Source organism: Ambystoma mexicanum, chromosome 8 (assembly GCF_040938575.1).
Source record: "Ambystoma mexicanum isolate Mex_15411 chromosome 8, UKY_AmexF1_1, whole genome shotgun sequence".
Lineage (NCBI taxonomy): Eukaryota > Metazoa > Chordata > Amphibia > Caudata > Ambystomatidae > Ambystoma > Ambystoma mexicanum.
In genome coordinates, this window is record NC_090929.1 from 56,849,220 (window position 1) to 56,874,159 (window position 24,940).

The window sequence follows — 24,940 nt, forward strand, 5'->3', positions numbered from 1 at the left end:
TACACAGGACTGATGATACATGAAGAGCACGGAGAGCAGTAATAGCAGTAGGGAAGTGAAACAGATTGACTGACCTGACAGACAAAGAACTGTTCTGGTACGACTATTCAGATAATGAGACAGTCTGGGCTTCATTCCAAGTTGGGCGGTCCAGTAATAAAGTGCTGGTATTCGCATGTACCCGCACTTTACAAGACCGTCGGACTACGGGTTGGCTGGTGGGGCACCTTGGTTTACCTCATAAGCCAGGTGCGATACCGGCCAACAAAGCCTTTGCTGGTGCCAGTAAACACAGTAAATCCCCTAATGGGGTCCTATGGGACTCCATGAATGGGGATTTACTCCTTCCCTCTGGCCCTCGTAATCCAGTGGCAATGCCGCTGGACCGAGTGCCAGAAACAGTAACAGCCTTTGCCGGTATCCTGGCAGGTTTAGCACCAGGATACCGGCAAGGTCTTAATGAGGCCCAGTGTTCTTTATAAGCATTACTTACTGGATGAGAATCCATTACAGCGAAGTCCCACAGAGAATGGCCCGAATGAAAAAGGCACCACTGCCATTTCTTGAAGAAGACCTAGCACATCTACCCAGCATACTATGGATCAACAGCCCAAATGACTTTACTCTGTTGAAAGGGGCACCCCTATCAGAACCAAACTCAAGCCAGGGGCCATTCTGCCGAGATCAAAGCAATACCCAGGGAGGCAGATGAAGAGAAGGTCCCAACGACGACTCTGGGCCTTGGCACCCCCTAGACAAGGAAAGGCAGGCTGAAACACATCAGGACACTCAGGCTGGATTTCAAAAGACATCTGTTTTATTCTTTTCAGCAGACCAGGATACAGCATACAGCACACAGCAGAAATCTCAGCAACTCCCAATTCTCCCCTGACTTCAGTCTCTTATATACAGTCTTAAAAAGTGAGGTAATCTAGTAATTAACATAAAACGTCCTGATTGCCTTTGTACATGAAGACAACCCCTTTTCCAATCCCAGGTTGGTTGTCCTAGCTGCCACTCAAAACAAGTTTAAACATGTTCCACCTTATTCTTTCTACACCAGTGGACTCTTCATGAATTTCTATGAAAATATTGTCCACTGACATCATCATGACTAGCAAAAATTTACCATTTTGTATCTAGCATCAATCTTAGAGTTTGCCTGAGATTTTGACGGACTTCGTTCCACTCAAAATGGCTGATCAAATTATGAAATGCCTGACCAACCTATTTTTACTTATAGCTTAGTCCCTGCTCCGATTTGAACCTAGATTGTTTATTAATTTATGATAAACATGTACTACTTGACATATTCCCTACTGTGCAAGGCATTCTGACCCCACAAAATTGATCACCCTTCAAAGTGCTTTTCTGAAAGGCACTACATTTCTGCTTTTCGCAGTATTAGAGTCATTGTTCACTCCGACAAGTTATCTGCATTCAGTTTGAGGGGGGTGGCGTCTATCTCCAATACATTCAGTTTGAGGGGGCTACCTTCTGTACACAGACAGAGGCATTTTTGAGACAATCTTAGCACTAGTGCAGCAGGGAATTCTAGTTCCATCAGAATCCCCATGTAACACGGCTCTGTACCCAGTAAAGAAGGCGGCAGGGGGATTGTGATCATGACAGGATTTGCTCCCTTTGAACAATATTGTCTAAGCAGAGTTTCCTTTAGTTCCCAATCCAGCGACAATATTATGTAATATTCTGTCAGACGCCACCCACTGCACAGTGATAGACTTGATGAATGCTTTTTTCTCTATCCCACTTCATAAGGAATCACAGGATTTGACATTGTTTCTATATAGAATTAAAAAGTGGAAACACACAAGTCTTCCTCAAGGGTACTGTGAGTCTCCTTCTATATTTAATAGGGACCTTCAAATGGACTTGGGGAATGCAAATTTAGATAGCACGATCATTCAATGTACGGACAACATCTTAATATGCAGCAGGACAGAAGAGCAGTTCAAAACGACTTGGTACAGCTATTGACAGTTTTGGCAGAGAAAGGTTACAAGGTGGACAGGGCGAAATTACAATATTGCTAGCAGCAGGTCCTATATATTGGGCAGCTAATTTCCCAAGAGGGCAGAGAGGTGACTCCTGAGAGAGCAGAGGTGATTTTCAGAACACCCTTGCCAAAGACAGCGAGAGAGATGCAGCAATTCTTGGGTCTTTGCAATTATTGCAGGGCCTGGGTGTTCCACAACAGCACATAAACTATGCCCCTTTTAAGGTGGTTTAAGGAGGCTCAGAGGGTGGACAGCAAGTTAACATGGATAGGGGAGATGACAGAATCATTTAGTGAAGTAAAAGGGGCAATATGCACATCCCCAGTTTTGGGAATCCCTGTCTTCAGTGCAGAATTATATTTGTTTTCACACAAAAATTGAGTAGGAAGGACAGCAGTGCTCACACAGAATACTACCTCAGGGCACAAACCGATAGATTACTACAGTGGACATTTAGACCCAGTGATGAGAGGCCATTATCCTTGTGAACAAGCACTGGCTGCTGCTGCCTTTGCTTTAGAAAAGTCAATGGGCTGCAGTACCACTCTTTCCGTGGAGCATGCCCTTTTTGCCATTCTCGAGAAGCCCAAAAGTACATTGACCACATAGAGAGCATCCAGGTAAGATGTAATTATCTTGAATCAAGCAATGAAATTAGTGAGGTGTAAGGTTGTAAACACAGTGATATTCATATTAGAACCAGTAGAGGAGGGAGACTATGTCCACGACTGTACCACATGCACAGAATATCATGATGACATCCCTGGAGCAAAGGAGAATGCCCTAGAGGGAGGGAGGTTCTATTTATTGATGGGTCCTCACCAATTGGCAGGAGAACGACATACAGGGACTGCAGTTGTAAGGTTAAAACAGAGCAAGACATTTGAAGTAGTGGCAAGCGCAAGATTACCATTGCATTTCTCAGCGCAAGCAGCAGAATTAGTAGCACTCATAGTAGCACTAGAGACACATGAGGAGGAGGGGATCACATTGTACTCCGACTCTGCCTACGTGACGTGAACAGTACATGCAGGACTGTCACATTGGGAGGGGAGGGGTTTTCGACGTGCTCACGGCACACCAGTACAGCATGAGCCCCTATTAGACAGGCTCTTGGAAGCACTTAAGCTCCCATCAGCCATTGCAGTTGTGAAATGCCAAGCCCACACGAGGGGGGAGGACATGGTTTCTCGCGGCAATGATGCAGCAGACTAGAAGCCAAGCAAGCAGCTTATTGTGTACAAATTAAAGGGTTTGACACTCCACCTAAGCGATGCATGCGAGCGCTCAGCATGATACTGTGAGAAGTGTATTGTTCACTGCCCATCACCCAAATACTAGAACTACCGGGTCGGGCACCAACAGAAGAAAAGGAGCTATGGATGAGAAGGGGGTGTTCGATATCACCCACAGATGCAATGTGGTGACAGAAGAGCACAGGAAATCCAGTTATTCCCCTTACATTATTGCAAGCAGCGCTCACGCAGCTTCATTATCCGACCCACGTTAGTAAAGATGACTGCTGGCTGCATATTGATTATGTGGACATAATTCAAAACTGTAATGGCTACAGGTATAAGCTTGTAGTGGTGTGCCCATTTTCTTGCTGGATCGAAGCTGCTCCATGCTCACACCCTGATGCCCACTGTGTGGCAAAATTCCTTGTCAGAGAGGTTTTCCCATGATGGGGGGTCTGCGAGGTCCTACAATCTGACAATGGACCTCATTTTATAAATTAAGCATGCGCAGATTTTGTGAACACCTCAACGGCTTGCTCAAAGAGAACATTGCAGAGGTAAAAATGGCACTGAATAAGGGGTGGCTTCATTGCCTACCCATAGCATTATTTGCATTGCACAATCAGCCTGCATCTGACCACCATTTTACTCCTCATGAGGTGGTGACATGACGATGCATGCGCCTCCCGCTTACTCCTCCCACTAGAGCTCTAACGGACGCCCATAATACTGCCACTGTTCTTGGTAAAGAAATGTATGAATATCTTGCTTCAATGTTGTGCTAGTGCTTCTTTTATATCTCAAAAGCTGGACTCGAGCCTGAGGAGGTTGAAAAAGAATGATGAAGATGACACACCAGTAAAACCACATGAACTGCTTAAAGCACAACTTCTTTACCCTGGGGACCAGGTTTTGTTTAAAAACATTACGAGGGCATGGCACAAACTGTGCTTCAAGGGTCCCTACACTGTAGAGCAAGCAACAGCTAAAGCTGTTAAACTGGAAGGGACGAAAGCTTAGAACTATCTCGGAGATGTCAAGCCCTGCAGAGGTGAGACCCCCCTGGCCCAACACATAGACGATACACTGCAAAAAGAAGAAGAAAAACAGTGACAGATTCAAACACGTTAAAGGACCAAAGCTAGACAGGAGTTTATGGAAAGCTGGACTAGGCACACTCTGCATTAGCACCTTCGAGCGTATCTCATGCGAAGAACAGAATTCCCATAGTAAATTACCTCATACCCAAATAAGCAGACAGACCCTAAGAATATGGCAAAGCACTACTTTATTGTCAGCTCAAATAAAGTAGGAAAATCTGTTGACCATACAAAATGCAGCTCACACACTCCCAGTTACTTTTCTCTTACAAAAACACTTTACACTTCAATGTACGTCTGTTATGATGTCATCCTATGTGGCAAACAGTAAAACCTATCGAGGGGAGGGATTGGCTAGGGGAACATATATACCTATATCATGTATAAGTGTTAATAACATGAGTGGCTGCCCGTATCTAATAGGCACACCTCGAAATACGTATAATACTGATTATGAAAATAATAGCAGAGGATTGGCTTCTGTAATATTGTAGTATGTTGCTACATAGCTACATATGATTGGTTGGCATACTCTCCCAACCTTGGATATTGGGCTCACCAGCAGCATGTGAACAGAATGAAACCCAGGTGCAGAGAACAACGTCAGACCACTGCCCATATTGGTCAATTAGCCTACCATCTCTCATCAGCTAGACCATGAGCCAAGGCTTCTCCTTTATAGTTGACCTTGCTGGCTGTTTTTATCTCTGGGATTTTTAAGGGAGTCGGGGTACACCACTATCTTCATCTGAGGCTTAATGAATAGACCTTGTTTTCAAGTCTTGCTTCACGTGTCAGTAGACCATTAACTTGTCCATTTCAACATGTTATTTACTGCTATTTAATTTAGTTGTTCTGGGTGCTATTACTCTTCTTGGCCTCTGGAGACTTGGTTGATGATATGATGTGATATTGCATTCATAATGCGTCTATACACAAGTGTTTTAAGGCGCGACGAGGCAAGGGAGGGGAACAGAGGGAAGACAGAGACAATGATCTTACTAGGCCAGGTGACATTGAGATCGCGCAAGTGCAGGGGAGGGAGGAAGGGGAAAAGTGTGAGGGGGAAGGAGGAGGGGAAGTGCAGTACATAGGATAAACAATAAATAAATATAAACAATAAATAGGAACAATAAATAAGAAGTGCGGCCCACTGGTGGCAAGACATCAGGTGCAGACATCAGGTGTCAAGTGCTGGTAGGGGGCTGTAGGGATACAGAAACAGCCACAGAGTGCAACGGTTGCCAGGGTGGCAGTGCAGGTGTGCAACTTGTGGGGAGGGGACCTGGGCCCGAGAACAGAGGGTAGCCAGGTGACCAGTGCAGTTTTAGTTTCAGCCAGGAGTTCAGCAGGGGGGAGGAGGAGAGAAAGCAGAAGCAAAGAGGAAGGTCTTGAGGTGCTTCCGGAAACGGAGATGGTTCTCCTCAATTTTCAGAGCTGCAGGGCAGCTGTTCCAGAGGGAGGCCCAGCCGAAGAAAGAGATCTTCCACCAACACGTTGTTTGGAGAAGCGACTGACCCTGAGGGAGTTGCAGGCGGATGAGCGAAGAACTCGAGAAGGAAGATATTTAGGAAGAGAGAGTTGAATGCCTTGTGGACAATGCAGAGGGTTTTGAACTTAATCCTCGCAGCCACTGGGAGCCAGTGCAGAGATTTCAGTAATGGGGAGATACGATCCCAGGGCTTGAGGCCAAGGACAAGTCTTGCAGTCCTTTTCTGGATGATTTGTAGAGGGCGGAGAGTAGAGGCAGGAAGATTTAGAAAGAGGCTGTTGCAGTAGTCCATTCTAGAGAGAACCACAGTTCTGGAGACAGTGAGCTTCTGGGGGAAGGAGAGGAAAGGAAGAATACCTCTGAGGAGGTGCAGCTGGTAATGTGACTTCTTAGAGACATCAGAGAGAAGGAGTGTGTGGGGTCAAATATGACCCCAAGGTTTTTAGCCTCACAGGTGGGAGCAGGAAGAGGGCCAAGGGAGGCCGTCTAGGGAGAGACAGGAAAGGAGGGAGTGGGTGTGCCGATGAGGAGAATCTCAGTCTTACTGGTATTAAGGTAGAGATCATTAGCGGCACACCACTCCTGGATAGCAGGGAGGCAGTCTGAGATGAGAGAAGGAGAAGAGGTGGCTGAAAGGAGCCTGAAAAGGAGCTGAGTGTTGTCCGCATAGCACTGAACATTGGGGCAGAGAGCGGCAACGAGGTGGGCAAGAAGTTCCAGGTATTGTTTGAACAGACAGGGAGAGAGGTTATACCCCTGAGGAACACCACATGTAGAGATAGAGATAGAGTAGAGGAAGGACCCAAGTTGGACCTGGGAGGGTCGATCAGAGAGGAAGGAAGTCAGCCAAGCCAGGGCCTGATCGGTGATACCCAGGTTATCACGGAGATGGTTGAGTAGGAGGGCATGGTTGACTGTGTCAAAGGCAGAAGGGAGATCAAGTAAGATGAGGACACAGGGGGTGTTGGAATCAAGGTTGGAGAGCAGGTCTTCACGGATGTTCAGGAGAGCAGTTTCTGTGCTTCTGGCAGCTCTGAAGCCAGACCGATGGTCAGGGAGACAACCAACAGATTCAGTGTGAAGATTAGGCTGGGATATTGCCAGCTTTTCCAAGAGTTTGCCCAGGAAAGGAGTGATGGAGATAGGGTGATAGTTAGCCAGGCAGGACTGGTCGGCAGAGGGTTTATTAAGAAGAGGGTGAACAAGGGAGTGCTTCAGAGGGGAAGGGAAGACTCCAGTGGTGAAGGAGTGGTTGCAGAAGTCAGCCAGAGCAGGAGCCAGGGTGTCAATGTGGTCCTTGATGGTTTTGGAGGAACAGGGGTGAACCTGTTTTGACGAGACTTTCGTAGATTGGACTTGTCTAGAAACCTCATCTGGGGAGAACAGGGGAAAGGTAGAGAAGGAGGGAGGAGAGGTTGCCGAAGAAAGGCCGGGAGGAAGAGCAGGGAGTAGACGGAGGAGGGGGAGAGGAAGAGAGAGGACAATAGCTCCTGAGTTTTAGAGATGAAATGAAGAGCCATAGCTGTGCAGAGGGCATGGGAGGGGACTGGAGAGGTAGAGATGGCAGCAGGGTTCGCCAGTTTTTTGCAGATTTTAAAGAGTTTGGCCGAGTTGATAGATGCCGCAGAGACACAGGCTTGAATGTGAGCTCTCTTCTTGGTGCGGACAGAGAGCCGGTATTGCCTTCAGAGCAGGCGGCAGGCCAGTTTGCCGGAGGATGTACCGGAAGCACACCATTTCCTCTCAGCCACCCTTCACTTTTTTTTGAGAGTGAGGAGGTCTGAGTCATACCAAGAGTTGCACTTGGCTTTGGTCTTCAAGCGGATCCTCATGACAAGGGCAAGAACATCAAGAGTATCAGATATAGCAGAGTGGAGAATAGAAAGGACTGTGTAAGGGTGGGAGTCAGCCAAAGGGGGAGGGGGGTGAGAAAGTGGAGGTGAAAGCCTCAACTGACACACGCTTCATGTGTCGGATAATCAAGAAGGTGGGTGGCAATGCTGGAGGTGGCTTGGCCTGAGGGGTAGAGAGGGTGAGTTGGGAGGAAAGCAGAAAGTGATCACTCCAGGAGAGACGAGTGATGAGAGGGATAGAAAGGGGAAGGTCTGAAGAGATCAGAACATCCAGATTGCGCCCTGCAGATTGATTCGGGCCAGAGGGGAGAATAGAGAGTGAGAGAGAGTCGCAGAGGTAGCAAAAGAGTTCAGACGAAGGACAGGAAGCATCCAGGTGGATGTTAAAGTCTCCAAGAAGGAGGAGTTGAGTGGTCGAGACCAGGAGGGAAGAGGAGAGGCCCGCCCACTCAGAGAGGAAGGAGGAGATCTGACCAAGTGGCCGATAGACAGTAGCCACAGTAAGGGAATAGCTAGGAGAGAGAGAGAGCCTGCAGACAAGGCATTCGAAAGAGGAGTCGTCCTGCATAGGAATGACAGAGGCAGGAATCCACTCGGGGAAGATCAGGGCTACACCCCCTCCAGAACGGTTGGACTAGGGTGCAGAGAGAATTTTGTAGCCATCAGGGAGGAGAGTGTCAATGCACGTGACAGAGCTGGCCGTGAACCATGTCTCGGGGAGACCGAGGACATCGAGGTCAAGTTCTTCCAGGAGGCAGCAGATGTCAGAGTAGTGTTTGACAGCTGATCAAGAGTTAAGAGTGGCAATATGAAGAAGGTCGCCGTCCTTGAAAGACCTCCGGGGAGGTGTACAAATCAGAGGTATGCCCTGCGGAGGTGTAGAAGAAGCCTGAGGGGGGCAGAAGAGGAAGGAAAAGAGGGCAAGGTAGCCAAGGAGGAGACAGCAGGGGGACGCAAGGAAGCCATGGTGTGAAAGCAAAAAAAAAATTCGAGGGTGAGTACCGTAAAAGGAAATACACCAAACACGGGTTTATAAAGATTCTCGGATCTTTATTCAAACAACTGTACAGTTTACAAAGAAACAAAGTATCAGATAGCTATCTGGCCCTCAGTACATCACAGCAAATACCAGCCCTTTCGGTGTGAGAAGTGAGAGGTACTGGACGTCTAAACATTCACGTCTTTTATACAGTTTTCAATCGTAATGTCCAACCCCTCTGCAGGTTAATAATTTCAGTCTAGGGTTCGTGCCGAGTTCACCTCTAATTTATCCAACTATATGCATGTGGATTATGTCCAGTTTGTACCACAACAGATCACAATGGCAACAGTGTATCTTCGAATTTAACATTTAAGCCTTAATACACATCCTATACAATGTAGTTCAACAAGTGTTCACATTCAGTATTTAAACAACATTTTGTTTGATGTATGTCCGCGGATCGGGCCTCTTGCCGTAGGTAATCCTCGATCTACAGGTCAAACGTAGGACAAGGTCTCATTACACTGTCCTAACATTTGGCCTACGGGCAGTTTGGACATTAACTCTGTGCGAAGGTCAGGACGGCTAGGTTACAAGCGGGAAAACACTGTCCACCATTTTAGAACACAGAGTGACTTTGAAACAGGAATCAACATGGTGGGTGTACCCAAAATGACGGCTATGTCGATCTAAGGTTGGAAATTTACAATGCGGATTTCTTCGCAGAGTGACTGGGTTTAGGCCAATATATACAATAAAGGAGGAACGATATGATATCCAGTTTACCAAATCTTCCTTTTGGCCTAAGCCAAGCGCTAAACTACTTCTAGTCACTTCACGAGTAACTCCACGTCTCAATGGCCATGCATCCTGAATCACTAACGTAGATATCAATTGCCATGAGGTCGTATAAACAAAAATTTCCATCAGCACAAATTCGTTAGATATTCTCTCTGGGGCGTATACCTTGTGCCCTAATGCACGTATCGCTTGTGCACAACATCCTCCTATCATCGAACACATACCAGGAAGACATTGTATACAACAGCAGAGAAACAGCAAAATACCTAAAATAATCAGCACGACTGAGAGCAGCTTCCAACCCCAAGATCGCAAGAAGTCCCAGAACCAAGCGCTAAGATCCCAATTTCCCTCGGGAACATGCACTTCTGAACTAAGGTCGTGCAGATTTTGAATTGCTCTGAAAATCATTGGGTAGGAATCTGGCACGAAAACGCAGCAAGCGGACCCCACTAATTTACATACCCCACCACGTTCAGCCAGAATGACATCTAATGCCATCCGGTTCTGAAGGGCCACTAACCTTATTGCTTTCTGTTCTAACGTCATATTATAGAGTATGTCAGTGGTCCGGTTGATGGTCCTCTCCAGTACTCTTGCTAGTCTCCTGATATCCTCTGAGTTCAGTATTTGTCCCCAAAATGGCACAACGGATTTAGCTACGTCGCCCAGAATTTGTGCTGAAGTATCCCCATTCTCGTTTCGCCATGGACGAGCCTTTGAAACTTCTATAGTGCTGGCAATAAATACCCCGGGTAACAGAATCTCTAAATAACATGTTCACTGCCAATCCCTCGGTAATCATGGAAATGCTACATTACCGCAATCAAAGTAAACAGGTTCGCCTACATACAAAGGTCTGTCCTCACTAGTCAAGTTCGCAATGTTGGCGCAACCCTTAAAATCACCCATTGACTGAGTACCATTCCTCTGTATGCTTAAAGAAACTGAATCGGGGCTGTGGTTAACAGTATAAGAAGGAGGTGTGGCATCCCTATTGCCTATAGGAGCCATCTTAAAAGAGATCAAGGATTGAAAAGGACGGGACAGTCTGTCAGAAGGCCTAATAGAATCAACATTTGGCTTGCTCCTATTTGCAAAGAGTGAGCATCCCAGGGGGGTTAGAACGTGTTTCTCAAAATCATTTAAGTTAGTTCCATCAAAATTCCCTGAAATGCTATCATTCCATCGGCCAAAGAATAGTGCTCTTAGAGAAGCATAACAAGCAGTTGTCAAAGGTAAAGGATGAATATACCAACCCAGCCCCTTATCCCCGTGTTGCGGTAAATATGAACAAACCCAACAGTTGGACGTATTAAAAATGGCATGTGTAGCATTCAAAATGAGTAGCAGAGTGTTGTTCTGGTAACTCCGTCTGTGGTGAGAGTCTCTAGGAGATAGAGTGTGCAGATGCACGAATGGAGTAGAAACAGTGGGTACATCTTTAATGGGTAACACATTTTCAAGCGGCTGTGTTTCTTCCAGATACCAGAATCCTAAGGCAATGACTATTATAAAACCAATCAACATTATCACTAAACAACAATATGTTTTCGGGGCCCACACATTCAATCGTTCCTTTCTGTGGCTGGTCACACTGTCTCTTATCGATTCCGTACGAGCGGGAGCGGTTGCAGGCATTGTACTCCTCAAACGATTTGCACCACTGTTTTTTTTGCTGATGACCTCCATGCCGAGCGTCTTCTTAGTCCTTTTTACAAACCCTAGCCAACAGAATCCCCTTTTGTACAAATGGTCGGGCCAAAAAGACAAGCCTTTTGCTGATTTTCTCGGTGGCACAGCCGAACCGTGCAGTAGGTCTATTTCCTCAGACGCAGATTATTCCTTGTGACACCTGGTACTGAGTGATCTGTGAACAATGTGTCGTCACTTCCCGTTGGAAACGACGAATCCAAAACAGGATCTGATGCAAGATCCGGAACAAATTCAAAAGATGGAACTGTTTGAGAGTGTGGAGGTGAAATGGCTATTTCCCCAGGCCCCACTGGCTCAGGGAGAGTCTCCGACGCACTCTCAATGCTGTTTACTGCTTCATGATCGTTGGTTGCAGTACTGATAAGGGGTTCTGTATCTTCTGTAGCGAGTGGCACAGGGTGTGGAATCTTCTTGATATGCGACACGTGGATCCAATTCTTCTTTCCCTCTACCCGCACCGCCGTCTGTGTGACCATGAGGGCCTGATGTGGGCCCCTCCAATGAGGTAGGAGGCAGGAAGATTGCTCAAAAGCTTTTGTGAGGACCCAGTCTCCCGGCCTCATACTATGACCGGGGCCCTCGTATCTAACAGGTAAAGCCTCTTGCATACAGATTTTTTGTTAACTGGCCACAGTAGTCAGAAAGAAGTACATTTTCGACATCTCGTAAAGAACGGGGCTTTGGGAGATTCCAAATGTTAGCTGGCCTACCCATGACCACTTCAAAGGGAGAGAGCCCAGTCTTCGTTTGAGGCGTCGTCCTCATGGACAATAATACGATAGGTAAGGCATCTGGCCATTTTAGTTTGGTTCCGGCACACGTCTTAGCGAGCTTGTTTTTGATGATGCCGTTGTGTCTTTCTACTAGTTCAGCACTCTGTGCGTTTCTGGCCGGATGGAATCGTTTATCGATCTGTAATCCCACGCATATCTGCAGAATTACAGTAGCGATAAAATGTGGACCATTGTCTGACCAGATGACTCTTGGCAGACCAAATCTTGGAAAATATTCCTTCAGCATGGTCTTTGCCGTGGTCATAGCGGTGGCATCTTTGACGGGAAAAGCTTCAACCCATTTGCTAAAAGCACAAATGACGACCAGTACATATTTAAAATTATGACAATGCTCCATTTCAATAAAGTCAAAATGAATCACTTCAAAGGGGACAGAAGGTGGACCAAAACTACCCCTAGTAGTTGATGTGCCCTTTCCCACATTGTGCTGTAAACAAATCATAAACCCCTGAATGAAGCGTTCAGCTACTTTAGGGATTTTGCATTTACCCACACTTTTTGCAACATTTTGGTAACCTTATGAGCACAAATATGGGTGGGACTGTGAGCCATAACAACGATCATCATAATATACGTGTTGGGCAATAACCATCTCCCTTCAACTTTGTCCACCCAACACCCGTCATCATCCAATTTTGCCAAACCCTCAGCCCACTTCTTAGATTCCTCTAACATGGCATCGGCTTGAATGTTCTTTATGGATTTGATACCCTCACCAAAGTACAAGCATTTGTGGCTTCCCTTGAAGTATACATTTCTGAAGAGAAATCAGTCGCAGTATGTTTGGCTATCTGGTCAGCGAAAGCGTTCCCCTTTCCTACATTATCTACAATCCTCTGATGTGCTGCACATTTTATAATCGCTAGCTGAGTAGGGAGTGCAAGCGCTGGAAGTAACCGTACTATCAAGGAGCCGTGTTGAATTTTTGTGCCATGTGTGCCAAGAAACCTCTTTCTGACCAAAGTCTGCCAAAGTTGTGAACCACCCCAAAGGCATACTGACTATCAGTATATATGTTTACGATAAGTCCATCGGAAAGTTCACAAGCTCGGGTCAATGCTATAATCTCTGCGGTCTGCGCTGAGTTATGCGTGATTCTTTTGGTCTCCATGACCTTGCTCAATGTGGTGATTGCATAAGCAGCTGTGGATGTACCATCCGGAGTTTAAAACAGGAGCCATCACAAAACAGCTCCCCTTGCGGTTTGTTCAAAGGAATATCTCTTAGATCGATTCTGCCTTTGGTCTCTTGTTCTGTAGTGTAAAGGCAGTCATGTGACTCTTCGTCACTGCAAGCAGTAACTTGCGAAAAAGGTAAAAGTTCAGCCGGATTAAGAACACAACACCTCTTGATTTGGATGTGCGGTGCAAACAAGATTAATTCGTATCTTGTTAATCGTGCGGAGGAAAGGTGTTGCGTTTGTGTTCTGTTTAATAGAACATCTACTGAGTGCGGTACCGTCAGGGTTAAAGCATGGCCGAGGACCATTCCCTCGCTCTGTTTTACAGACGAAGCAGCAGCAGCGACAGCTGTCAAACATCTTGGTAAAGCGCATGCAACAGGATCAAGGGAGGAAGAAAAGTAGCCGCACGGCCTATTCTTCCCTCCATGTTCCTGCGTTAATACAGCCAAAGCACATCCATCACGTTCATGCACATACAACACAAAGGCCTTTTCATAGTTTGGTGTGCCCAAAACTGGTGCCGAGCACAATGCAGTCTTGAGCAGATCAAATTATTGCTGGTGTTCCAAGTTCCACAGTAATGGTGAAGAAATGCCCTTCTTCGTCAGAGCCAATATTGGTTTAATCACTAAGGAGAAATTTGGGATCCACTGCCTACAGTAAGAAGCCATTCCTATAAAGGCTCTGACTTCCTTCTGTGTATTTGGGACAGACATGCTAGAAATTATTTGTATCCGTTCAGGCGTCAACCTTTTTCCCTCCTTTGACAGGAGATAGCCTAAATAGGCAACCTCCTGTCAACAATATTGAATTTTTTTAACCGAAGCTTTATGTCCATGTTGTGCTAAGTGAATAAGCAACAACACGGTGCCCTCCTTACAAGCGCTCTCTGAGTCAGCAGCTAAGAGAAGATCATCTACATACTGAAGCAATGTACAAGTAGAGAGCAACTCAAGTGTGTCGAGCTGCTCTTTCAAAGCCCTACTATAGATGCTAGGACTTTCCGTGTAACCTTGCGGTGCACGGGTAAAGCTAAACAAGCGTCTCCCTAAGGTGAATGCGAACAAGTATCTACTATACTTATGTATAGGGATACTAAAGAAAGCATTCTTTAGATCCACAACAATAAAGTGAGTAGCTGAAGCCAGAATCATGGTCAATATTGTTGTCACATCAGGCACAATGGGAAATTGTGGAGCAACAATATTATTAATGGCTCGTAGATCAATAATAAAACAGAATGGAATCGCATTATCGCCTTTTTTATACATGGGCAAAATCGGACTATTGCACAAACTACCTGCAATTTCCTCAATCACCCCTCGATGCATAAAACCGGAGACGATGCATTTCAAAGCTTGATCACCATCGACCGAGCTCTTATACTGGGGAATACGTGGCAACTTTACTCCATGTTTCAGAATAATCTTAATGGGCTCAATTTGCAAAACACTGACATCATTGTCATTGATTGTCCATAAGGGCTCCGGAACATTTCTAAATTCCAGCGGCAAAGGTCTGGTTAAGAATTGGGAGACAGAAAGTTGCTGTGGTGAAATCGTCGAACGCACTCCATCAGAAGAACAATGAATTGCCGCATTTAATTCCTTCAACAGATTCAACCCCAACAAATTCTGTCCACAATCCGTGGTCAAAAGGAATGGACAGTGGTCCGTAAATGGACCCAAAGTAATAGGTACCGGTGAGGAAACCAGACAGACGACTGGTGTGCCAGAAAACCCTACAGAAACATTAGTTTGCCCTGACAGTGGAATGTTTGGAACCCACAAATGGTCAATGCAACACTTCTGTGCCCCTGTATCTATCAAAAATAGATGTTTCCTATTTCCCACTATCATTTCAATGTAGGGACCTTTATGATTAACGGGAATAGGCGTTGGTTCCAAACCCTGCTTCGGGCAATCCTAGCGAAACAGAATGTCATCAAAAGGAAGTTCTTCAGAGAGGTAAGCGGCAGAAGGATGGTCAAAAATGTTTCTATTATCCACACTTGATGCCTGATTGTCCTGCGAAAAAGGCTGCTGTGAATCTTGTGAAAACTGACCTCTACCAGGACCCCCTAACCCTGGGCGACCTCTGGATCAATTACCCATATTCCCAAATGCGGTATTTGACCTCTGCTGGAGGATCGGGCATTGTGCACGCTAATGACCCTCTTGTCTGCAATAAACACACTGGTTTATGTTTACAGGACTCAATGACGCATTTCCCTGTGGAACGTACTGACATTTAAATTGTGAAGTACCCCCTCTAGGGCCTCTAACAATTTGTTTCAATAGTACTTTTGTCTTTAATTCACCTTTTCTCTTTTCAACTCTTTCCTTTTCATTATTGACACGATTCTCATAGTACTGAGCCATGTGCAGTACTTCTGACTGAGACTTCACTTACCAAGCGCTCTCGGAAGACATCATTTGTGACTGGATGTCAGGCAGCAATCCACGCACAAATGTATCCACGAATAGTCGTTTCCCAGACTCTGTGCTTAAGTCTTGCCCACTGTAATCCGAAAATACTTGTTCTAACTGGTTAAAGAACTCGGTAGCACCCTCGGATTTTCCTTGGACACAGGCCATAAGCTTGTCCCAAATAATCCTTCTTTCAGGAATTATAGTTTTCAACTTTGTAACTATTCTATCAGGCAAAGTTAGTATTACCTGTGGAGGTCTCTTACCAGCTGGCCTTTCTCTATCAAGTCTAGCCATAGTATCCCATGAATCTCCTAACCCTGCTACATCATCCACAGTCCTAATCTGTTTCCATAAATCAACAGGCAGGAGTACAGGAAACAACAGGTCAATATCACTTAAGGTGAATACTGAGGATTGTAAAACAGACTCTATTTCTTTGTAGAAGCCTGTCGGATTCTTCCTAATATCGGGAATAGATTGTTTGATGGTGTTCACTTCCGCTCTCGAAAACGGGACATGAACGAACTGCGACACACAGTGTGCTGGAATATCGCGAGCAGGTGTACCTGCTGCAGCATCAGCAGGAATCTCAACTTTTGGGACAAATGTCAGAGGAACCTCTCTCATAGGCAACTGAGAAGTAGGCAACTCCGAATGCTTACTAAGCAATAGAGCTAAATCAAGCGCTAAAGCAGCTGAAGAAGTGTCAATACTCAATAACTCTGCGGGACAACACATCTTTCTTTTTACGCACTCCTCCTGTAGGTACTCTACCATTACCTGTATCACTTCCCTCTGCATTTCTAGAGTATACTGACTATACATGTCATATACTTCAATGGGAGTTCGCGATATATCTGAGACCCACCTAATCGCATCTTTCATACAAATTCGTATTTCCTCGTTTATGGATTTTCGACAAGGAAAAAACTGTTTCTGCACGAACATAACGTCCGAACTATCACCATCTTCATTTTCATTCTTCACCCTTTCCAACTCCTTTCTATACTCAAAAACCCCTCATACATGCTCTTGTACTTCCTCTGCAGTATCTCTAGAGATTGCTAAAGTATTTAGATCCCTTAATCCTCGTGGGAGATCTATATCATTTAATCTGTTCTACATTACACATAAATTAATTCTTAATCCTTCAATAAAAACGTTTTTCTCAGGAAAATTGTCTAAATTATGAAGTGTGGCAAGAATATCAGCTTGGTCACCCTTCTCCATGCAACACTTAGCCCACGCAATTAACTCACGCTTTTTCTATGAAGATACAGTATTATGAGTTACAACCCTAGAACCTGCTCCCTGATCTATTAGAAGCGGTGTAGAACCACTTGGAAGAGAGGGAGTAGGCAAATTTCGAACATCTGGAAACAAAGGTACTATCACTGGCGCGGCAGGCAAGTCTACCGGACCTGTAGCAGCAAGTAAAGGTGTAGGAGCAAGTGGAGGAGCAACGACAAGAGGAGGAACAAGGGGAGGAAGAAGAGGACCATTAAGGGGAGCAATAGGAGGAGCAGGAGGAGCAACAGGGGGAGGAATAACAGCAGGAAGAGGAATATACGGAGGTGGCGCAGTGGCACCAGGCCTTCCTTCATTTAAAAGTTTATCGATAAGTTCATCGGATACATGAAAGTCTTTAGAAGGATACATTTTCTGGATACCAAGTGAAAAAGCCCTATCCATATTCCTAACTGACTCAGACTGTTTATTTTGGTCATATAACAAAGCTTTTACGGGCGTTCGTCATATGACGGCGCGCATGCTTTTCTCTACTCTTAAGCTGTTGTATAGCTTCTTTCTTCCAATTTTGCAATATATCGAATGCTGCAGGTCTAGCCTTTTTCTTCAATAATATGGATTCTAAGTATTCAATACAAGGAATTTCAAAACTACCATTGATTGGCCACCGAAGTTCGGGAACATGTCTAGTTTGTCTGTGCCAAATATCATTAAATACTATACTACCAATGCCGTGCTTACAGTACATAGTACACGCCGGCGACCCCTCCATTGGCGTCGGTTAGCCAAATTCCAAAGATTGTCTGTCACTGCGCAATAACACCCTGAAGCAGGCAGTCAATTTCCCAGGTATATCAGAATACTGGTGTTACCTGGTCAATAATTGTACTCGCGAGTGCAATACACCAAAACAAATTATCAGGATACTTAAGAATCGGGTCACGACTCACCTGATCAAATCCTAAGGCGGTTCGATCGGATTGCAAAAAGTTCTAACCAAGGTTTCACGTGGTTGGTGATTTCAGCAAATCTGCCCACCTCGATATATGGACCCTCGTCAAGATGCTGACTCGGACTGCGTGCTCACCGTTCAGGGATCGGGCCGTACAGCGCTGCTGAGATGTCGCGTCTCATCCAAGAAAGGGGCCCCTTTTACACTGTCCGATCCCGGTCCAATAGCCGCGTCAACCTTCAACGAGCTGGCATCAATCTTGAGGGTCCCTATTAGGGCGCCATCTGTGAAAGCAAAAGAAAATATCGAGGCTCAGTAACCCAAAATGAAATACACCAAACACAGGTTTATAAAGATTCTCGGATCTTTATTCAAACAACTGTACAGTTCACAAAGAAACAAAGTATCAGATAGCTATCTGGCCCTCAGTACATCAAAGCGAATAGCAGCCCTTTCGGTGTGAGAAGTGAGAGATACTGGACGTCTAAACATTAGCATCTTTTATACAGTTTTCAATCGTAATGTCCAACCCCTCTGCAGGTTAATAATTTCAGTCTAGGGTTTGTGCCTCTAATTTATCCAACTATATGCATGTGGATTATGTCCAGTTTGTACCACAACAGATCACAATGTCAACAGTGTACCTTCGAATTTAACATTTAAGCCTTAATACACATCCTATACAATGTAGTTCAACAAGTGTTCACATTCAGTATTTAAACAACATTGGGCCTCATTACGAGGTGGGCGGTAAGGGATTACCGGCACCGGTAAGGGCACCGGTGCCAGTAATCCCTTACCGCCCTACTACGAGTTCCCTTTGTGGCTCCTCTCTTAATGCCTGCTTTTTCCAGGCAGTAAGGACGAGACCCGCAAAGGGACTCTGGAGCTAATAACGGTACCGTTATTAGCGCCTTCCCCATTCCCATTGAGTCCAATGGGGGCTCAAATGGGAATGGGGAATAGCCCTGGTGAATGGGGAATTACCGGTCCCGCCAACCTTGGAATGGACCGGTAATTGCTCCATTCACCATGGCTACCTCCAACCTCGTAATGAGGCCCATTGTGTTTGATGTATGTCTGCGGATCGGGCCTGTTGCCGTAGGTAATCCTCGATCTACTGGTCAAACGTAAGACAAGGTCTCATTACACGGTCCTAACATTTGGCCTACGGATCAGTTTGGACATTAACTCTGTGCGAAGGTCAGGACGGCTAGGTTACAAGCAGGAAAACACTGTCCACCATTTTACAACACAGAGCAACTTTGAAACAGGAATTAAAATGGCGGGTGTACCCAAAATGGTGGCTAGGTCGATCTAAGGTCGGAACTTTGCAACGCGGATTTCTTCGCAGAGCGACTGGGCTTAGGCCAATATATACAATAAAGGAGGTACGATATGATATCCCATTTAACAATGGGGGGAAGAGAGGGGACAGCAGGAGAAGGAAGAAAGTTGATGAGGTGCAGGAAGCATCAATCAAAGAGGAGAAGATTGGCCTGAGGGCCTTGGACCAAGATGCTACCATTCAGGTAAACATTTATGATGACCTTAGAGGAGGCGAAGGAGGCAGGAGGGCCTCCCACCGGGTGCCACCAATAATGAGAGAGAGGAGAAAGCACAGAGACCATATGAAGAGTCCATAGGTCTGATGAGGGAACGACAAAGATGATGTCGGTGAGGGTTTGCCTATAGGTGGCACTGGTATAGGTGACAGCGATAGGGAGGCCTGGGTTGGAGACCAGGATGTCTTTTTTAAACTTCTTCCTACCAGATTTAGTGAGGAAAGCAGGATAGTCGATAGAGAAGCAGTTGGAAAACATAGGAGAGACAGAGAGCACCATAGAGTAGTTGGGGAGAGGAGAGAAGAGGAAGGGGTGGAGAGGGGAGGGATGCAAGCAGACTAGACAGAGAGAGACAAGACAATTGGATAAGACGACAGGCACTCAGACAATCGTAAAAATGTTGGTAGATGAACGCTTTGCTAAGAAGTCAGAACCGCAGAATGGCACTACTTTCACAATGCAAATTTATAAATACTGGAGTAAACACACCTAAGTCTGAGAGTCCTGTATAAGGGGAAAGGGCCTAGATTTCACAATGCAATTGTAAATACTGCAAAAACGCACCTAAGTCTGAGAGTCCTCTATAAGGGGAAAAAGGCCTAGGTTTCACAATGCAATTTTATTTTTTTATTTTTTTTAACTTTATTCATTAAGCTTGACATAACAACAAGAAAGCGAGCAGCTTACAGATTATTGACAAATATGCTATCAGCATTTACAGTTTGAAGGTAGTTCACATAAGGCAGTGCGGAGCCAACAGGTGGTACAGTAGCCAAATATAAACATATTGCAATGGCTATTAAGAGTAATGATTCACACGGGTACCAGAGCTGGGGAAGGTAGATCGTCAGTGTTCTCATCAGAGTCATTCGACAAGATTGAGAGATAGGAGCAAAATGGGGACCAAATGTTTCTGGGTCTAGACACTAGTGGTTGCTGGCCTGCCCAAGTCTCCTCCATGTCCGAGGCCCAGGTGACGCCCCAAAGCCTCTGAGCATGTGTGGGGGCACCAGGGCGGAGCTAAAGCAGTAGAATACAGCAGACTGCTAGCCACATACACAGCCCACCAAGTTTCCTAGAGTCACGCCCTAGTCGGGGGAGTTCATGAAAGAGAAATGTCAATGGGATGGGGCAATAGTGTGATCAAGGATTCTAGACATAGTAGAGCATACCTCCCTCCAGAACTTAGAGAGGCGTGGGCGTGACCACATCATATAGAAGTAATTTGCGTCAACTGAGCCGCCCCTGGGGCACGTGGGGCAACTGGGGGAATGGTCCTTTGACAAACAATGTAGTCTAATCAGGCTGGCCTCAAGCAGCAATGATTCCGAGATAGGGAGTTCACTAGGCAATTATATGGTGCATAATGTCAGAACAATGTATAATAAATAAAGAAGGCAAACTTGAAAAAAGAACTAGATAGCAGATGACCCGCCGTAAACAGCAAGCTGCAGGATCCACTTCCGCACTTAGTATCATTGCACAATCATCACTGGGTAGATCGACGTTTACACAGCATCTGAGTCGCGGCTGATCAACCCGGGAAATGTTTGTCAATAAATTAAGAGGCCTCTTCAGGGATGGTGAGGAAAAAAACTTGATTCATGTGTTCAATCCTGAGTTTAGCAGGGTAAAGCATGGAGTATTTGAACCGTAGGTCACGCAGCCTCTTCTTGATAGCTAGAAAGGTCTTACGCTCTTGTTGAACAGACACAGAGAAGTCAGGGTAAAGGTGGATTCTGGAGGAGCCGAGGAAGAGGTCTCCCTTGGCTCTTGCCGCACGAAGTAGGGAATTTATGGGCCTCATTAAACGTTGTGCGGTAAGGGATTAACGTTACCGGTAAGGGAATACCGGTATCGTTAAACACCCATGCCAATTACGACCCGTATTACCGCTAATAGCGGCCCCGCTAAGTACGGTGCCACAAATAGCGGCTAGTTCGCGGGCACGCGACCCTTCATCCCATAAATAGCGGCATGGCGCAAATAGCACACCATCACAAGCCATGCGGACATGCTAATAGCGGCATGGTAAAGCCCCAAAAACCCCTTACCAGCCTGGCGCTAATACCGGCATCGCGAACCACCCATTAAAAGAACTGAGCAGTGTTCCCACCTGCCACAGGTGGACACAATCAGCACAGGTGGAGGCAATGGAGACTGTGGCAGCACAAAAGGAGCACACCACACCCCTTCACACACCCCTTCCAACACCAAGATGGTTCCAATACTAGCAGCATTACATGGGCTGGAGGACATTATTCCAGTGCAGCAGCAACAACAACAGGCAGCACAGAGGAGATGCAGGAGGAGGAGGAGGAGGGCAAGACAGGCGCAGTAAGCACCACCAGGGCACCTAGTAATACCACAGAGGCAGCCACCAATCCCCAGGATCCGAGCCAGTCCATTTAACCTAACCCCTGAGCAGATACACACCCTGTACCATCTGGACCGGGATACCATCACGACCATCGTTGACATGATACATTACGACATTGTGAGCCTCATAGACATCAGAACTGCCATCCCCCCTCTACTGAAGGTGGTGACTGTGCTCCACTTCCTGGCCACAGGCACCTACCAGCATACAGTGGGACAGATGCATGGCATCTCACAACCAGTATTCTCACGCACGCTGAACCAGGTAATCGATGCCCTCCTGAAGCATGCACGTGAACACATATTCCTGCCACGGACTGCCCAGGAGATCGCAAACACCAAAGTTGGCTTCTATTCCCTGGCAGGCATCCCAAGTTGCATCGGGGCCATCGACTGTACCCATGTAGAATTGGTGGTCCCACATCACAATGAAGTAGTCTACCGAAACAGAAAGCAATTCCACTCCATCAATGTCCAAATGGTATGTGACGCAAACAAGATAATCACACATTGTTGTTCCCGATTTCCCGCGTCAACCCATGATTCTATGGTCCTGCAGAACTCAACCATGCCACGCTACATGGAGTGACAAGCCAGACAACGTTCGTGGCTACTTGGTGAGTAGCAGGGCAAGCACATGGCAGTGTGATGGGGGGGGGTGGATACATACTCCTCGTCCGTAGGACAAACGGACATACAGATGTACGCCAATGTCCACCAGGGAAGGCCACAATGTACTTGAGAAGAACCCACATGCAATTTGAAGCTGCACAACATTGAGAACAATCCAGGTTTCCAAATATTACACATCCATCCACATCCACATTGCACATCATGCCACACCACATAATACACAAATCTGCAACATGGCGTCAAGATAGTTATACAGAATTAGCACTGCATAACATCAATACAGCAATGTGCCCTTGAATGCATGCAAAGGGATCACCCCTAGTCATAGCATTGAACCACACACCTATAGCACCACTGAAGTGATGCTTCACAGCATAGCAACATCGATGTCGGAATGGCAGTACACTAGCAGTGTGGTACCAAATTTGCCTGGGCCCAGGGACACTGAAGACCTGGCCTCACCCAGGACATGTCAATTACTGTCGGAGGCATGAATCGGGCACCTTTGCACATTGCAGTTACACAGATTGTCTGCATGCATGCTGGTAATCGTGGATTTCAATCACAATGCAAAGTCGATTTGTGTGATATGTACAGGCCGCTCTTGAGGTGAACAGTAACAGGTCCCCATTCTTCCCCCCATATAGGTGATGCCGGCTATCCCCTAAAGAGTTGGCTCCTTACCCCTGTACGGAACCCACAGAACAGGCACAAAGAGGACTACAATCGTGCACATACCCGTACCCACGTCGTGATTGAGCAGACATTTGGCCTTTTGAAGACACGGTTCAGGTGCATAAGCAGGTCGGGTGGGGCTCTCCTGTACGGTCATGAGAAGGTGGCCAAGATCACCATGGCATGTGTCATGCTGCACAATATGTGTATCAGACGGAATGTGCCACTGCCCCCTGACGTTGAAATGCAACCACCTGATGAGGATGATGATGGTGATGAGGATGGAGGTGACGGGGATGCTGGTCATGTAAGAGGCGATGCCCAGGAGGGACGCGATGTGCGACAGCATCTGATCAACCAAATATTCTGAGACACATGGTTTAACTCTGTAGGATGGATATGGGTATTAGTGCACTGGTGTCTGTGGTGAAGTGCACAATGGACCCTGTCACCAATAAAGTACACATACACAATGACGAAGTCCAAGCCTGTGTTTCAACTAGTCACCAGTGTATTAAGGTATAATGAGATGAAAAAGTGCATTTCCCCAACTATCCCACCACCCTTTCACCCACCCCACCCCCCACAACACTCCTGAAACACCCTTTCCCCCCTCCCCCCACAACACTCCCGAAACACCCTTTCCCCTCCCCCACAACACTCCCGAAACACCCTTTCCCCCCTCCCCCACAACACTCCCGAAACACCCTTTCCCCCCTGCCCCCACAACAACCCCATGTGTGGCTTGCACAATGTTGGTGTCCTGCTGCACACGTGCCAGCTAGACCCTGCTGTCCCTATTTCCCATTGCCGCCACCACCATTAGGAGGTTGGGATGATGTGCGCCTCGTGGTGCGCATGGAGCGGCGTAGGGGGCTTGTCTGCCTTGAACTCGCAGATGATGAGGTGGCTGTCTGTCCCTGTGGTGGTGGTGGGAACTGGCGGTCCATCGCGTCCGCTATGCGCGTGAGGACCTGCCTCAGTTGGCCAATCTCCACGCACAGCCTGTTGGTACAGGCTTCCATCGCCTCCCTCGAGTGCCTAGCAGTCTCTGTGATCTCCCCCCTGAGACGGGCAGCCTCTTCCACATGCTGCCCAACCAGCACTGTAATGTCCTCCTGGCGCTGCCTGATGGTGGCCAGGTCATGGCCACTGTGGCCAGTTCGTGGTGTGGCTGCTGCGCCTTCCTCTACGTCCCGGACATCAGGTGAGGCCACCAGTGGGCTCCAGCACCCTCCCGTGTTCTCCTCGCCAGACTCGCCATGGACACTGGATCCTGGTGTTGGCCGTGGAGTTGCTTCTGGGCTTCCTGGTGGGTGGGGGTGTGCATTTCCATGGTGAACTCTATAGGGTCCTCCACATCTGACAGCAGCGCTGTGGCTGCTGCCTCACCAGTGGAACTTGTGGCAGCGGAGGGTGGGCCCTCCGTGGGTATAACCTGTGGTGGGGGGTTCACATCAGTGGGTGTGGCAATTGTTGCTGGTGTAGACTGCGTTATTGGTGCAGTGGCACTCTTGCGATGTTTGACCCTCTGTAGGGGCTCACTCCTCCCAGTGCCTCTTGATGTGGTGGGGGTGTCCCTTGTCTCCTGTGCCCTGGGTTTTTTCTTGGCAGGGGGAGCCTGAGTCGCAGTGGAAGGTTCTTTGCTGTCTGTATGTGAGCCTGTGGGGGACAAAGAGGGGGATGGCATTGGTGATGGTTCAACGTGCTTCATGCATATTCAGTTCATCATGCTGTTCTGTGCATTGGGACTTCATTGGTGGGGATTCAGGTGATGGGGCTGTTGAGTGGGTCATCCATGCATGGGTCTGTGTGGCACTTGTCTGTGGTGATGCGTGCATGTGTGTGTGTTGGGCTGTGACACTCACATGGGCAGGGT